The following is a 17,490-nucleotide window of genomic DNA, read 5'->3' as shown; positions in this document are numbered from 1 at the left end:
TTCCTCAACATCTTAATCAGTCACCAGGCAAGGAATTTGAACAGTGTTATAACTTTTTGACAGTGGTATCTGGCATCACTGCTAATCCCCTGATCTATGTGGATGACCACATCACCTTTATTCAAATGCCATATAGAAATTAGCAGAGAAAGCGCTATAGTTTGAGCATTTCATTAGTAACACCATAGTTTAGCACATGAGAAATAACTCCTAGCATATCAGTATTAACAGATCAAGGCCGTGATATTTGGTAATTTGGCGATTGTGGGTGCGTTCATTTTCGTTAATTGTTCACTTTTTCCAGTTGGATTTGTAGATGCCACACAGAGAATGAGGCCCCCAACGCGTTCATTGCCAGAAGGATAAGTACCTATCAAAACCTGACAGTGTCTTCAGAACGATAATGCGGAGAGGAGTTAATGATTTCATAGGGCGATACTATGGAGTTTAACCACCAGCATTTCTAAAACAGAGGATGGGTTTATTCTGATTTGTCACTTAGGCCTTTCCAATGCATAGCGAAGATTTGTTTTAATTGTAGAGGGAAGACAGGTGAAGATTTTACAGCTCAGCTCTGCATCTGCACCTGTTTTTGCTCTTTGCATTCTGATGTTGGCCTTGTAGGACATTCGCTTGTCATGAAGGACGAGGAGCTAAGACGTCTCTGTTTCAAGCGCTATGTGCAGTATTTCTTAGCCCATACCTACTTGCGGTTTATATGTGCTTACTGAAGAATGGGGACGTCTGCCTTTGTGTGATGAAGACTCTTCCAGTTACCACATCATTTGTCAGGCACAGGGAAATGTCTAGGCTCATTTACTGCTCATTGAAAGGGAAACTTCTTTTGTATTTCTAGGCATTACTAATGAAATGTGGAGCAACGTAGCCACATTTTTATTCAGTGTGCAACTGTATTCCAATTATGCCATTAAATATTCATGTATTTGTACGTTTTTTTAAACTGTTATACATTTTACATTAGTTGCTTGCATTTTATAAATTATATAATAATGATTTAAATTATTAATCTATAGAGCACAATATGCCACTCTGACGCCTGCCCAGCTATGTAGAAGAGTAGTGGGCTTTTCTGCTTTCAGATGGATTTCTGCTGGACTTGAGGACTCTAATGTTTCTAACTGAAGAAGAGAGCGGAAGGACTGTATTCATTTGTCTCTCAAAAGGACAAATTCTTACTTATGTGCCTCTCTCATGAGTGCTAGTTTTGTGCTGATGTAACTACTTGCGCCAATCTTTGTGAAGCCCAACATCAGAGTCAGAGATGTCTTGCTGATCCAAGGCTGGTTCCTGTAAAAGGCAGTTATAGGGACCTCAAAGGTGCCAGAGGCAGAGGAGAAGTTGGCACCTCCCTTTGCCCAACAGCAGCATATGTTACCCTCATTCACACATAAGTGGGATAACTGTGGCTTTGCCCACGCTGGCAGGTGTGCTTGCGTCATCCCTGCACTCATCCACATGGCATCCGACAGATTCCCAGTTTCAGCCGGGGAATATCAGGCTTCCTAAGTTTGATTCTTTATACGGCTGCCTCCCGTGCTTTGGCCTTGAATCATGGTGGCCTTCGCTCACTAAGGAACTCAGATGATAGGAAAGATGGATACTTTGGATACAGAATTTAACCTCTTGATAAGAGCAGAGTTTAGTGCATCAAAATAACACAAGCTCCTCAGGTTCCTGCCCCTGCAAGTCAATCACTTGTAAATAGTGCCCAGCCCAGTAAGAGGAAACAGACCCTTACTCCACAACATTCTGGAGAGAGTTATATGCTGGGGATCCATATCCCCAGTTTCCAAATATTTCTCCACAATAATTCTCCACCTTACCTGTTATACAACTTTCTCATTACACCTCGGCCCTCCTGCCATCTTCAGCCTCTCCTCCTTCTACATGTATTCCTTCAAGCTCCACTGACATGATACTGACGTCCTTTCATCTGTAGCCCCTTGTAAATCTCTACACTACGATTGGAGCTTATTTTTTCATTATTGTTTAAATGTCTCAGTTCGTTCTCTAAGTTCTTCTATTTCAATGTAATCGTAGTTATTGTTATAATAATATAACGTTCCCACATCACATTGAGCGCAGAAGCACTATATAAAAGTGTTAAGTAAATAAATATATATAGAGAGCTTGCTGGGGTTTCTGTGCATGAATCCCTATATTCAGATCCATTTCAGCATCAAAAGCTGCTGATGTGCCCATTGGCGAGGGGCTCATTTGGGAGATTACATGACTTGCAAACATTTTGAAGGACTAAAACAGCTAGTTGATATGTCCTGGGTCACAAGAGCACAACCACCTGAAGTAAGCCAGTTGACAATGCATTAGCGTCAATGGTCACAGCGCAGAAGGGTTCCGCAGTGATGATAGTGTAACTGGAAGCTCTGGTCCTTCAGGACTGGTCGTACCAGCCGTCTTCCCACAAATGTTCAAAATGATAACTGGGACTGGATTCAAGTTCCAGACTGGCAAGAAACGTATTGGAACAGTCCCACCTGAGGCTGTTACTGCAGACTTTGAACCTATGATACGCAAGTCTTCTCCACTGACAATCACAGGCCATCTCTAGTGTGACATGAAAGCGATTATGTTTAACAAGGTTATATGCTCCTGATGGGCATGACTGGCATCGGGGCACCTTCCAGGGGATTTGATAAGTAGTCTAATTTAGCGTTCTGTATGGCTTTGTCTCCAGTTTAGCACCTATCACACAACAGGCAATCATCAGACGTTCTCAGCAGCAGCGGCCATTCCCTGAGCTGGCTGTCAGTCAAGCAGAATGAATGCCATGTGCCATCTCGCCCACCCTGTCAGGAACAGATGCACTCTTTGTTTAACCCCCACAGTTTTTAAACGAAATCCCTTCCTGTGGAGACACATTGGGGGTCATTCTGACTCCCGCCGGGCGCGGTCACCGCGCGCCCGGCGGGAGCCGCCAAAATACCGTACCGCGGTCGGAAGACCGCGGCGGGTATTTTGAGTTTTCCCCTGGGCTGGCGGGCGGCCTTCAAAAGGCCGCCCGCCAGCCCAGGGGAAAACGACCTTCCCACAATGAAGCCGGCTCGTAATCGAGCCGGCGGAGTGGGAAGGTGCGACGGGTGCTACTGCACCCGTCGCGTATTTCACTGTCTGCTATGCAGACAGTGAAATACAAGCGGGCCCTCTTACGGGGGCCCCTGCAGTGCCCATGCCATTGGCATGTGCACTGCAGGGGCCCCCAGGGGCCCCGCGACACCCCCTACCGCCATCCTGTTCCTGGCGGGCGAACCGCCAGGAACAGGATGGCGGTAGGGGGTGTCAGAATCCCCAAGGCGGCGCAGCTTGCTGCGCCGCCTTGGAGGATTCTGACGGGCAGCGGAAAACCGGCGGGAGACCGCCGGTTTTCCTGCACTGACCGCGGCCAAAGCGTCGCGGTCAGAATGCCCTGCGGGGCACCGCCGGTCTGTCGGCGGTGCTCCCGCCGACCCTGGCGCCGGCGGTCTGAGACCGCCGGGGTCAGAATGACCCCCATTGTCTCAAACACCAGTGATGAGAGGATTTTGTACTGTGTCCCACAATTCACTCCACTTCAGAAACACACGTTGGATATAGTGCAGTGTCACCTAACAAAAGAATAAGAAGACTGAAAAGATTATCTTGGACTTCGTGCTATGGATCAGATATTGATTAGGTGGCTGTGGGCAGGGAATAATGCTAAATTGATTGGTTTTAACCTTTGATAAGGTTACGAGTTAAGTACTACTGGTGTTAGCGCCACAGTACAATGCAGATCACTTATCATATTTACAAATGATCAAGCACTGGCAATCTATATTTTTGCTATACAAATTGCTTGTGAAACACAATTTGAGAGGGCAGAAAATGTTGCAAAAAGCATGGACTAGGCAAAAAAAGATCAACAGAGACTATACAGGTGGACTAGTGAAAAACATATGAGATTTAGCTAAGAGCAATGGATGCGCACATGTGAGAAGAAAAAGTTCAAAATTGGTAGGAGACAACTAGAATTACGATAACTGAATCACATGGGTGTGATAATGGACAGCAAAATAAATCTATGGATGCAGCCAATGTGATTCGACTACAAAACATCAAGGGACAGATTTAAGAAAAGTGTGAGCCGTATTTAATATACGGTGCACCATGGCGCAGGGTAAGGGGCAATAGCGTCAGAATTTTTTACGCTATTGATGTACGGTTCAGGGTTAGCGCCAAACTTTTGGCACTAACCCTGAACAGTACACAGGGGCCCATTGTAACCAATGATGTGCCCCCTTTTAATGCCTGCTATAAGCAGGCATTAAAAATGCCGAAAAAATGATTCAAATCTTCTAGCTTTCTTTGCGCCATTTTTTCAGACCCCCCCCCATAACTGGGGAATGCCCCCCTTGCATACATTATCCCTGGTGCAGGCATAATGTGGCGCAAGGGGTTACAAAGAGGTGCAATGCATGCATTGCGCCACTTTGTAAATCTGGTGCATCGTATTGCCACATTAGCATTAAAAAGTGATGCTAATGTGGCGATATTATGGCGCAGTGGGCTCTTAAATCTTTCCCCAAATGTGGCTGTTGTGTTCCTGATGGGATGGCAGCGTAGAAGAGCACCCTGCCCTCTATAGTCCGTTGTACGGGCAACTTCCTCCAGTGTCTATCAAAGCAGAGCTGTAGTGCTGGAATTGAAAGAGCCTCACCTTTGAAGCAGTGCCTCCCCAAGTTTACTTCCACCTGGAGGTCACTGCAGATACCCAACCTGGATGCCGCCTGGAGGTCACTGCAGATACCCAACCTGGATGCCGCCTGGAGGTCACTGCCATTACCCAACCCAGATGTCACCTAGAAGTCACTGCAGATCCCCAACCTAGAGGCCACTGCACGTACACAACCAACAGGTGCGTGCAGTCACCACATTGTGGAGGTTTTACACACACAGATTAAGGAAGATGGGTGCATGCCAAGAAGGTATATGAATATCATATAGTTCAGTTAGTAAGTCCGAAACTCGAAGGTCACCTATACATACATCTGAGTGCTTGTGAATCCATTAAACTAATGACTCCCAACCTTTTGACTTCTGTGAGCCCCCACTTTATCATTACTGGATCCAGGGGACCCTCACTGAATCATTATTGAAATCCAGGGTTCCCTCCCCTGTTTTTAATTGGTTTATTCATGTGTTCCTTATTCGGCTTCCAGCTTGAAGTGGTATCAGGTGTGCAGGGGTTGGGATGTATCATATGTGTGTCGCTCCATTCAGGTGCATGGCGGCTGGATGGCTAGTGTTTGTGATTCCAGAGAACAGGAAAAAAGGGGAGTGTCAACAAAAAGTTACACAGTGAGAAAACAAGGAATTAAAAGTTACACTGTAGGAATGTAGACAGATAGTTATACATATGTGGTAGGAGAGTTAAACGTTAAAATCTTAACACCAGGGTAGGATTGAAGAAGTTGTGAGATAATTCCTGTGAAGGGGGGGCAGGCACTTTAGGGGCGGGGGGTCAGTGCATCTAGTTGGTTTGTGCATAGTGGGGTTTAGTTTGTGAAGGCAAAGGCCTGGGGGTTATTTTCTGACACACACCTGGTATCAATAATGCGACCTTTTCCACACCAAAACAGGAGTCGTGTTTTGTGCTGCCCCCTGTCGCCCAAGGGACGTGTCTACAGTGCCTCACGTTAGAGAGCACTGCACCAAGAGAAACCTATCCACACCGCGTCCGGCTAAAGTCACCTTCGATCCGCCTACAATGGTTCACTCCCTTAATGCACAAGGAACTCCGGGAGTATGAAGTTAAACACACTTTTAGAGTTATACGATTAATCTAGAAGGATAGCTCTCAAAAATATTGATTGTGGGTTATTGATTTTTAAATGAGAAAATACAAGCGGAGAGAATGTGGTGTAACAGCCAGAGCTGTCAACCTTGAAACTGGGGAACCGGGATCTAGTCCGCAGTCGACCCAACATTCCGGCCAAATCACTTAATTTTCCCGCTTCTAAAATCAAACCATTAATGTGTACTCATGAAATGTAACTCCTGCGTAACTAAAGCGCTTCGGTTCGAGTACACTCCATACAAAACTACCAAAAACACATGGACATCTTCCTAATTTAAAATGCTGCTGTTAAGTGTGGCCTGAGAAATGTAAAAAAAAACTGATAAATGAGTTTAAAAAGTCAATCTAGCGGCAATTCAATCTGAGACGACTTTTTTCTTCATTTTAGATGCCTCTTTAGATGTCTAAAATTAATTTCTGATGCTGTTGAGGCTGAATCTTGAGAGCAGCTGTGCGCATTGCAATTACCGATCTTTAGAGTGTGTGGTCTAATTACACCTTTCATTGTATTTATTTTGGAAAAACAATAGAAATCCAAGCAAATGGTGTGCCATGTTTTGCTCTGGCACTCATGCATGTGTGATTATAGAAGTCATAGTGTAGGGAAAGGGCCGAATTATAGCCGTCGTGTGTGGGTTGGGCAGTCATTTCTGGCATAGAATATAAAGTTAGATGATGCAAAATATGTGCCTGCTATTAAAAGCTTTCTGCTTGATCAAAAAATAAACAGATTGGCTGTGTATGAATGTAGCCTCATGGTCGAATACGCTCAAGCAGACCATGTAAACAGACATTAGGATAGCCCATGGATCTGTCTTTACTGTAACAATGCAAACATAGCCATGCACAAATGCTATATGCATGCCTCAGCAGATAACAGCCAGACCTATTGGATTTACCCATGCCGGGTGCCCTCAGATCGCAAAGGATTTTCAGTGACACAAGCTTTTTGATATTTTGCCAACACTGCATGATTAACATGTTATTAAATGTAGCACCATCTCAGGGCCGTTTGCCATGGAATTCGTGGGCACCTGCCTACTTTTGGCTGGATAAAGCACCAGCCCCCACTACCTCTGTGCAGATGAAGAGCAGTGCAGGGGTATCATTCAACATGCATCCGAACTAGCAAGCATGTGTGTGTGGCCACTGCAGCTTTCTCCAAAGCTAACACACACTCTGGGCCACTTAACCTCCCACAGTCTGCCCTCTAGAGAGGCTGAGATGACTCTTTTATTTCCCTTCACCTTTACAATATTGTTATTGTGTGATGTAAGCTTCTACTACTGTCTGTGGTGTGTGTGTGCTTGTGTGAGTGCATGGGTGAGCTTTCTAAGCTGCTGTCTGTGCTGTACATTTGTGTGTGTGCGTGTTTGGGTGTCTGAAGGAATCTTAAAGTGAAAAAAAAAAAAAAAGAAAGGGTTGTTTTCAGTATAAAATTCATAGATGAACTTTAGAGTTTGATGTGTGATGATTCAGTCTACTTTTCAGGTATAAACTAGCCTTTGATACATTGCAATACAAACGGTATATGCGAAATGGTACATTATGCAGCCAATGCCATGAAATATTCCTTTGGGCAAAGACAAACCCCACCTATGTATACTTTGAAGAATGTGTGAAGATAAGTGCTACAGACAGCTGCGCTGTCTAGACAGACCTAAGAATGATTATGGTTTACAAAGGTTCTGACAGACAATACAGAAATACCAATAATTTATAGAACTTTTTTTTCTTTAGAAGACTCAGAACCTAGTAGGGTAGGGGCAATCCATGCAAATGATTACATTGTAATAATGGGTCTGACCCAAGACTGCTTGATGTCGTTAACAATACATTGTCAATTCAGAGCCTTAACGCGGACACTAGCAAGACACAGAACTGCTGCTATCAAGGCTGAAATAAGAATAATGCATTGGTTAAGGGATAAAAAGTATACAAAGAACCCCTTTGAAATTCATGCAGGTGATATAATAAGTGAAATACAAAATATTTTACGACACACACGGCGTGAGTCTGTTGATTTTGCTGTGTTCTGTACAAATACAATGATGGCTTGCAGCTCTTCACCCCAAGGGTCTGCACATGAGAAAATCTAGAAACACCTTTCTGCAGAGTTCAAGGATGGTTTTCTCAAAATGATCGTTAAAAATGTTCTTAACTCTACTGTACTTGGAAGAGCTGGAATGTCCCTCTCAATCCCCAAATAATACTTGCAGAATGTGCTTATAACAGCTAAAAGAAATAATATAATGATTCTGTATGTTTCCTGGGCCCTAATGGCTATAATTGTGCCAGGCACGCATAGAGCTATGTGCCACATCAAGCGTCAGAGGTTCTATATGAGCAGATAATCTGACACTGCAAATCAGTGCCTGGTCCCACAGTGTAAACTGTCAGGGGCCCAGCTTCAGGGGGTTGTTTGGAGTTACACCCTCTGCCCCCAATATATGTATTTTCTGCTATATTGTTGGGTACAGGTACTTTCATTCAGGTATGGTGAGGTGCCTGTTGGATTTCAACAGTCATTTTCACATAGACACCGACAAATACGCACACACACTTTCTTTCCCTCTCTATTTTGAAAGTCTTCAGCCACGCTGGTTATTTTACAAAATAATGTGTTTTCTCTCTCTTACCCCACCACTATGCATTAGTCTCCCACTGCCCCTTCAGCCGCCGCCATGCACCCTGCTTGTCATATAATGTATTTTAACATTCTATGCCAGTGCGATTGTTGGGAAATCTGAACCTCATCCCTCCCTATATCTTACTGACCAAGCCACGCCCCTGACTGTACTGTTGTGCTACATGCTTAAGAAGGTTGGGCATTGTAATTAACCTAATCAGTGTTTATTCATCTAAATGCCAAAATGTTTCCCGTTACTGTTTCGACCAGTGTTCTTTGCCTCCAGCAATTTTCAAGCAACAATAAAAATGTCAAGATAACTCTGGTGCTTAATGTTTTAATGCAGAGAGTAGTGACAGTTTTAAGGTAGCGCAGGGGGTTAATATGCCTCCTGCAAAGAACATGTACCATGCAGATCACATTGCATATTTTGGAAATAGGTCAGTGGGTTACTGCTTTTGTCAGAGTGGTCCTTTTGTTGCTTACAGCTTATAAATTAAAATCCTAATATAGAACGGTATGCTATTAACTGTCATCAGAGAACTACATGCATTCCGGTAGGTATAAATTAGACAGAAAGGGTTCATTTAGGTATAAATAAATTCTTATTATTAAAGAGAACCCCCATAGTGTCTTGTATACAATTAGTGAAACAAAGGTCCAAGTATCTGACTTTCATTGGGTTCCAAAGAAAACCTGAAGTGGAGAAATCATGTTTGAGACACCATTTGTTGAGTGTTAGGATCTCGCATTTGTCAGCGTTCAGTTTATAACTTGAGAGAGAGAGGCAAAAGTGGGGATTGCCTTTAAAAAGGGTTGTGATCCTTATTATCTTTTAGAATAAGACATATCAAGGCTTCTTGAAACGTCCCAGCAGCAGAATTAGAAGAAGCCAAAAAAGTAAAGAGTCTATGTAATTTAGGAATTAATTGTCTAGAGAAGGTAGAATTTAATAGGAAAGCCATCAGGTCCAGAAGCTTTGCTTTATTCATGGAATTATTAGCAATACCAAATCTGTGCTGGAATCAAATTATTTACATAAAGAAGGGAGATATGCGTTAATCTCAGACTGTACAGGTTCTAATTCTGGTGTATAAAAAGTTTAATAGAGTATCTTAAATTCATTAAGAATATCATTCTCTTTTAAAAGAGAAATAGAGTTGTCTCTTAAAATAGATTCTATTTAAGTTTGCTCTTTTTTAATTATAAGATAGTTTGCTAAGAGTTTACCAGCCTTGTTTTGACTAACATAATATCTGCAGCTAGATTTAAGAAGATAAGAGGAGGCATCTTCCGTGGAAAGTTTATTGAAATCAAATTTGGCTTTTATCAAATTATTTCAACAGGTCTTGGATTTGGTTGTAAAATAAGATTGTTCTAAGGATTTAATAGATTTCATATGATCTAAAAAAAAAAAATTGCTTTCTTTTTGATGGAGGTTCATTCAAAGCAAAAAAGTCTGCTATAAAATTATCAAAACGTTGTGTAAAAATGGTATCCAACAAAAGGGATGTATTGAAATGCCACCACCTAACTTTTGGAGGAAAGGTAAAAAGGTTGTGATCTAAAATTACCAGTGCATGGTCAGAAATTAAAATGGTACCTATTTCAGCTTGCAAGATATGTTGAGATAAAGGTTTAGAAATAGAGATGTGATCAATCCTAGATTGAGAGAGATGTACGGGTGAAAAAAAGTGTATTCTTGTAAACAGGGGTTTTAAATTCTCCAGGGGTCAGTGAGGGATCTTTGTGTGATGGCTGTAGGGAATTGTTTGTGAATGGAGGAAGGAACAAAAGATGATTTGGGGTAACAATCTAGAAAAGGATCCATTATAAGATTATAGTCTCCCCTAAAAAGTAGTTATCAGAAATAGACATGAATTTGCATGTATCGAGGGCCAAAATGTCTTATCAGACTGAGTCGGTGCATAGATATTGAAAATTCATATTGGTATCTTGTTTTCGTGCAGCCTCAGAAGAAGCCACCAACCTTCTTGATCTAATTCTTGTGATAATAAAGTGACATTTAAAGATCTTTTACAAAGAATTACAACTCCATTACGTTTCCCGGGAATTAGGTGAGGAAAATGCATATCCTACCCAATTTCCAACAAAATTTCTGGTCTCCAATTCAGTAAAATGAGTTTCCTGCAACGAGGCAATATCAGCCTTCAATTTGGCTAAATTAGTAAGAACTCTGTCGCTTAATAAGCGAACCTAACCCTTTTACATTCCAAGTAATCATACAGAAAGTCATAAATATAAAATTACAATGAAATTAACATATGCTACAAGTGAAAATTAACAAGCATATAAATTTCTTCTTTGAGTATAAAATGAAGCAATGAATTTCTTGGCAGAAAGAGAAGCACAAAAGAAAAAATGCATGCAATGAAAGAGAAAAAGTAAACTAGCAAATATGAATAATAGAAGAGATAGAAGAAAGTGTGAAAAAGAAGAAAAGAAAGAGAGATGCACACAAATGGGAATATGGAAAGGATTTAAAAAATAAGTATATTGATAGGGACAAAATAGGACAAAAGACATACCAAATACCAGGACAAAAAAATCAGGAACGGTACGACCACAAAAGGGAAGATAACAGCTGTGTTCCAGAGGCAGCCAGGAGGGAAGACATCCAGACCATACATATGGGGATGAAAATATAGGAGTCTGCTGTACACGAAACACAAAAAAATTCCTATGCAATAAAAAGAAAAAAGAAAACACATTATTATCTCATGCAAATTGTACCCATAAAAGACAAATAAAACATGAGGGTAAAAAATAAGTTAACCAAGAAATTAGAAATGTAAGAACAACAACATGAGACATTGAGAGAATATTATATAATGCATTCAAGTAAAAGAGCGTTTAGAAGTATCCACTGTTTCCGTTTTACAATTATCAATAATTTTCTGCAGCATAAAGAGGTCTTTGGATGTTGTTGTTTTGTTATTGTATGTTACTTTAAAGAAGCACGGTGGAAAAGACCATTTCTGGCTCCAAATGAACGTAGTGCAGGACGCATGTTGAAAAATCTCTTCCTTCTCTCTGCTGTGGCTTTTACCAGATCTTGAACAAAAAATAATACATTTCCTGACCAAGTAATACGTCCTTCGGTTTTAGCAGCCTTGATCACTGTGAGGAGATCTTGATATTCTAGAAAGAATATAATGTCACCCGAGGCTTTTGTGATGAAGAGGCATGCCGGGATTGATGACGAAGTCTATGAGCACGTTGTATGCTAAGCTTTTTGGCTGGATGGCACATCTAAAGCTGTGGAGCATGGCTCAAGGCTCTAGTATAAGTGGTGGAAGCTTTAATATCTCAATAAGAGGGAATAGACCCCAATATGGAGGATAGAAATCCATCTTTCCAATTGAAAGAGAGCACACTCCAAAGTTCAATGAGGCAACGCAGATCCTAGCAAAATGTAGGCTGGGGAGAAATTTGTGTAATTTGTATTTGCATAATAATGCAAAATGCAGAAACAACATTTGACACTATGGGCCTGATTTATACTTTTTTAGCACTGTATTTGTGTCCGTTTTTGATGCAAAAGTGGCGTAAACTTACAAAATTCAATTATATTTTGTACGTTTGTGCTGCTTTTGCATCAAAAAATGATGCAAATGCGGCACTAAAAAAGTATAAATTAGGCCCTATATGTGACACTATATTTTAGCATGGAATTCGTCTTTGTGGCCATTTTTGGTGCAAGGGCAGATTTTATGCTAAAAAAGCGAGAAAACTACAAGGTTTGCAAACAGCAACTGCTCGTGTTCTGGCGGGTCATGTTGTTTATGTGTGCTCACCGTAAAAGTTTATCACAAGCGATATGTAATTATGCAATGTAGCATAATAGTGTAATTTTGGGAGTTTCATGTAACAAGGGAAAGGCGAAATTCTGAAAATTACATAATTACTTCTACGTAATTAAAATGTCACCCAGGCCTTTTAATCAGTAATAATGATTTTTATCTTGCATGCAAGCATATGGGCAACATTTTATTAACATTTTCCATTGTAACTTCTAGAGCAAAACATACAATAGTATACTCAGCAGAAGATATTTGCAGACTTCATGTAATAAACGACGTATCTTATATTCTGTGCATCCCAATTATGTTTTAGAACTGGTCTTCTGTTTTGCTTTTAATCCACACTATGGGCTTCTGGAAGCATCACTAAGCAGCATGAAACAGCATTGCAGAACAATATTTTGTATTACACATGCATAATGTAAGTGCCTAGAAAGAAAGCACTGTTTGATTCCAGACAACAGATCTTAAAAACAGAAGTAAAATATTTACGATTTGTCTTTATCCTAGGTGCCCTCGTGAAAGAACAGCTATTTTGAGAACAGCATCTCAAAATATGCTGTGTGGAGTAACATGAATTTGCAGGAATAATGAAGCAAAACATTTTAGTGACTTCAAGACATTGATTAGTATCAAATATTAATATATCAGGATATGTTTATGTTGCAGGTAAAAGCCCAGTCTACTCCATCTAACAGGGGCAATGATACTGTGGGGGCTAATAATTCACCCTATTAGTACTAGTTTATTGTACACATGGAGTAACATATGTGATATGTACATGGTAGATGCTGAGCCACATTTTTTAATCTGCAAATTATGCTGAATATAAAATGCAAGTTACCGATGATCAATTCATGGCTATGCTATTGCATTTAGACACTCAAGATCTGCATACATTAATGCTGGCAGATAGAAAAAACTGCTGCAAAAAATGCACTAGTGTGCCAGATTATCAGCAGTTGTAAGTTTATGGGTGGGCATGGGGGGTTTCCAAATAAAGATGCAGCAATGCGGCTATTGACAATGCAGTGGACACCCCCAAAGTGGTAACTTTGTGAGCAGATGCGGCTGATGGCCTTTGAAAGTGGAGAGGCACATAAAAGGGAAATATAGTTATAAAGAACAGTAAATGTTTTATAAATGGAATGTGCCTGAACTCCTCTGCATACGAATCCATTTTGAAGCACAACATAACTGCAAAATGGAATTTGTATTGCAGAGGTGATGGGGCGCAGTCTATTTAAAGAGCATTTACTGTCCATGGAGTAATAATTATAACGTATCTTACTTCAGCACCTTTAGTCCTGCGTCGTTCTGCCTGTCTGCAAAGAAGATGAGTGCTGGTATACGTTGGAAGCTTCCCAGCCAATCTAAGCACTGCTCTCATGCTGCCTGTAATACTAAACAGCATAGGAGCAGTGCCACTATTGGCAGGGTCAAGCAAGCACTACACTCCATCAGAGACCGATGGGGCTGTGTGCTGCTAGTACAGCTCCCTCAAAGCATTGGTTCTGGAAGCCTGGTCTGCACATGTCAGGTTGGCCATGGTGAAAACACCAGCCAATCTGACATGCACAGTCCAGTTTACATGACCTCAGCTGGTCCTGTCTGTCAACAGCGAGAGCACTGTAGACCTGCCCTCTATTGGAAAAACGGGTGACGGAACGGTTAAGTTTTAGTTTAGCAACGAGTCTCTCAGCCTGTGGGGGCTCCCAGTAGGGGGTCAATGCCCCCACGCTCCTACAGAGGAACCGCCCCGTTTGTGAGTAGTATAACCATTCCTAATATTGTTTCCACTCTATTTGCACAACTCACCATATTCTTGAAAATGGTTGACATATCTGTAGAAGTGTGGTTGAAATTTGTTGCAAACGGCCCAATATTTTGTAGGGGTTCCAAATACAATAATATTTTTATGTAGGGAAAATAGTCAGGTGAAACATACAAATACACAGCCACGTTCATTGACATTGTTTGTACTTCAAGCCACCTGAAGGAGTAAATGTCGGCATTAGCGGAATGCTTGGGAATCTCTAGTTTGCACAAATTTGTGGGTGTATTCCTGGAATAGTTTGGGAGTTCCCAAAATGTTTTGCTAATCTGGTCTTTAGAGAGGAGATTGGTTCTGTAGAGATGGGAAATTTAAATTGTAATCCTGGCTTCATATCTTGAATACTTTGTGTGATGTTTGGTCAAATACTTCACATCTCCATAATGCAGCACCTGTATAGAAACATTTGTATCAGTAGTTTAGGTTCTTGAAGGAGCAGGTACTATTGTTTTAGCTTTAATGCAAAGTGCGGAAGTCTCTTAAACTGTTCAAGGGACCAGATGAAGAGATCAACATTTGGAATTAGAATTATATAAACTTTTTAAGAGAACAAACGTGCACCACTGTATTTTAATTACACCATCTTTTTTAATAATAAAATGTGCCCTCCTGCTTCTTAATCCCTACCGAAGGAGGTTATTTTCGCTGATGGCTTCGATCTGTTCTCAAGTTGAATCAATATTTTCTTGATGCTATGCCGGTATATTAGTTTGACCAAAAACCTCTGAGCGTTTAACATCATGGAATTCAACCAACCCCAGGGTTTACTAATTATTCCAGAACTCTTACAATAGGTAACAGAATGACGTTCAAAAGGGTGAATGCTGTCTTGGCAACTCAAAGTCCTGTCAAAGATAGCCATATCTTGTGTAGAGAAATCTGGGTGGAATGCTAATTAGTGCTATTGTTCGAAGACCAGGATGTATTTTCTGTTATCGTTATTGAACATAATTGCATTGGCTAAACTGAACATGGAATTCTGTACTGTGAGATCTGTGACAATTGTGTTACTTTAAGGGGCTGCAACAAAGAAATGGTAATTGGACAAGATGAGTGTTCATAAATTATGAAAGACCTACTTGAAACATAGAGCTCTTGATGTGAAAAGTGCTCATTAGCGATCATGATAAAGGGTACATGTCCTGTAATAGACTCAAATAGTCTTCCTTAATCCATTTTTGAGGTAGAAAAGCTCTAATGCAGTAATTATCACATGAAGGAACCCTCAAGGGTGCAGACATAGAGCTTGACTTCACTACATGTCATATACTTAATAACTTTGTAGCACATAAAACCTAAGCTACTATGATAAGAGAAAGTACCAGCGATACAGCAGTTCTTAAAAAACACATTCCTCTACATGTATGTAATTGCAAAAGGAGAAAAGATTGACAGCTTCTTGCCCCTCAGTTAAGGTTCCCTGAGCAAAATTGTATTTATTTATTTATTTTAACCAGGGAGGCAGTGGGTCGCATTACATCTATTTTAACTTATGTCAATGTCAATGCCCAACCTCAAGTCAGATGCACATTATTTTCTTTTATGGAAGAAGACTTTGCATGACCCTGTTTTAATCTTTCTTAGCTCCGCTTGCAGCTAAAATGTTGTTTACTCGCTCATCTTTCTTTCATGTTTCTTGTGCCAGCAATGCTTCCACATACCCAGCCTGGTCCTAATTACCTTTTAAACTTCTAATCTCACAACTCTATATGCTGCCCTTACAGCTTTCTTACTCTTCCCTTCTAGATCAAGTCTACCAGACAGCAGAAGCTGTCTGGTTGTGAAAGACCTATTGTGAGCTTAGATCAGATTTACAGCACACATATTGCATAACATTGGTTGGCTTCATTGTCACTCTCATTTGCATGCTTCTTACTCAATGGCTTGCATTCCTTGTCATGTGATTGTCCCACTCCTGGAGCATAGCCTGTTTATTATCCGTTTGATTGGTTGACTTGTATTCTTCCACTGGTCACTGAACTTCTTTTTTCTTTTTCATTCAGGGCTCAATGACAGTGCATGTGTTTTCTAGCTGTTTTCCTTGTGTGCTGCTTCATTCCCCAAATACCCCCAGTGCTGTGCTGCTTCCCACACTTCCCTGCCTGTCTGTAAAAGCCAGCCACAGGGAGATTTTTGCTTGGCTATGGTTGAAGACCATACTTTAAGGGTTATTTTTTATTTATCCCCTGTAATCCATATATTGGGCCTTATTACGAGTCTGGTGGTCACTAGACCATCAGACTCGCGGTGGCATTCCAGACAGCTGTGGCTTTGATGGTTCGACCGCCAAATTACGAGTTTGGTGGTCGGACCGCCAAAAGTCCGCCGTTTCCACCAGGATCAGTGATCCTGACAGGATGATTGCAGTTGTGGTTGTAATCAGTCACGGCGGTGCTGAAGTCAGCACCGCCATGCTGATTACAAACTTGTTCTCAGCCAGCCTTTTCATGGCTGTCTGACCCCCATGAAAAGGCTGGTGGAGCACAAGAGCAAGGGGCCACGGGGGGGCTCTGCACTGCCCACGCACACAGCATGGGCAGTGCCAGGGTCCGTCTGCCCAGGGCCCTTGAAATGCGCACTATCCGCAGACAGTGCGCATTTCAAGGGTGCTGGTGCACCCTGCATGTGCCAGCATTGCCGCTGACTCAATTATGAGCCGGCATCAATGCTGCCCCACCTTTCCCACTGGGCTGAGGGGGGGACCAGCCCAATGGGAAAGTTGTAATGGGGCCAGTGGGGAGACTGCCAGCACCGTGGCGGTCTCCTAGTCTGGAGTTTGGAGGCTGGATGTTTCCGACCACCAAACTCGTAATGACCCCCATTGTATAAAGCACTAGCATTGTCACACAAAGAATTTCATGGTACTGGGGAAGGGACATCTGCTGCACTGACGCAGCTGGCGTCTGCGACAGAAGATTTACTTAACATGACACCTTTTCTGGAGGCCCATAAGCCTGTTTCCTGGGCTACTGCAAAAGACCAAATGGCTGAAACCTGTGGAAAATGAATTAGGCCTTGGCAAGCATTTCCTTTTATATTCTGACACTTCTTTTTTATTTTAAAATTCTCTTAAGAGTTTCTGAATTGAAAAGTACTTGAAATATAAACCATGCCATTTATAAAGATTGAAAACATTGAATTCAAAGTATAGTTTTGAAATACCATAATTAATGGTTTACTTTCCCTCCAATACTGTGAAATATTTTTTATTTTACTTTTTTTTTAAACTGTACTTTGCAGGCACGCATTGGCAAAGGCGGGTCTGTGACACAATATCGAAACCACAAATATTGTGATACAGAAATATTGTGTCAAAAATATTGATCACAAAAATATTGTTTTCCTACAC

At 41.4% G+C, this 17,490-nt stretch overlaps 1 protein-coding gene and 1 long non-coding RNA gene across 3 annotated transcripts in view; one reads left to right on the top strand and one right to left on the bottom strand.

The window, feature by feature from the left end:
* Positions 1 to 17,490, top strand: part of MAP1B (microtubule associated protein 1B) — a 362,796-nt gene that overhangs the window by 35,463 nt on the left and 309,843 nt on the right. The gene's annotated exons all lie outside the window — the stretch shown is intronic.
* Positions 1 to 17,490, bottom strand: part of LOC138284905 (uncharacterized) — a 234,963-nt gene that overhangs the window by 184,181 nt on the left and 33,292 nt on the right. For both annotated transcript variants that reach the window (XR_011201471.1, XR_011201472.1), the window contains exon 2: positions 11,033 to 11,184. This is a non-coding gene — a long non-coding RNA (uncharacterized lncRNA). The remainder of the gene's footprint in view (positions 1 to 11,032; positions 11,185 to 17,490) is intronic.

The sequence above is a fragment of the Pleurodeles waltl genome, chromosome 1_1, assembly GCF_031143425.1.
Source record: "Pleurodeles waltl isolate 20211129_DDA chromosome 1_1, aPleWal1.hap1.20221129, whole genome shotgun sequence".
Classification (NCBI taxonomy): domain Eukaryota; kingdom Metazoa; phylum Chordata; class Amphibia; order Caudata; family Salamandridae; genus Pleurodeles; species Pleurodeles waltl.
This window is presented reverse-complemented; position numbering and strand designations above follow the sequence as displayed.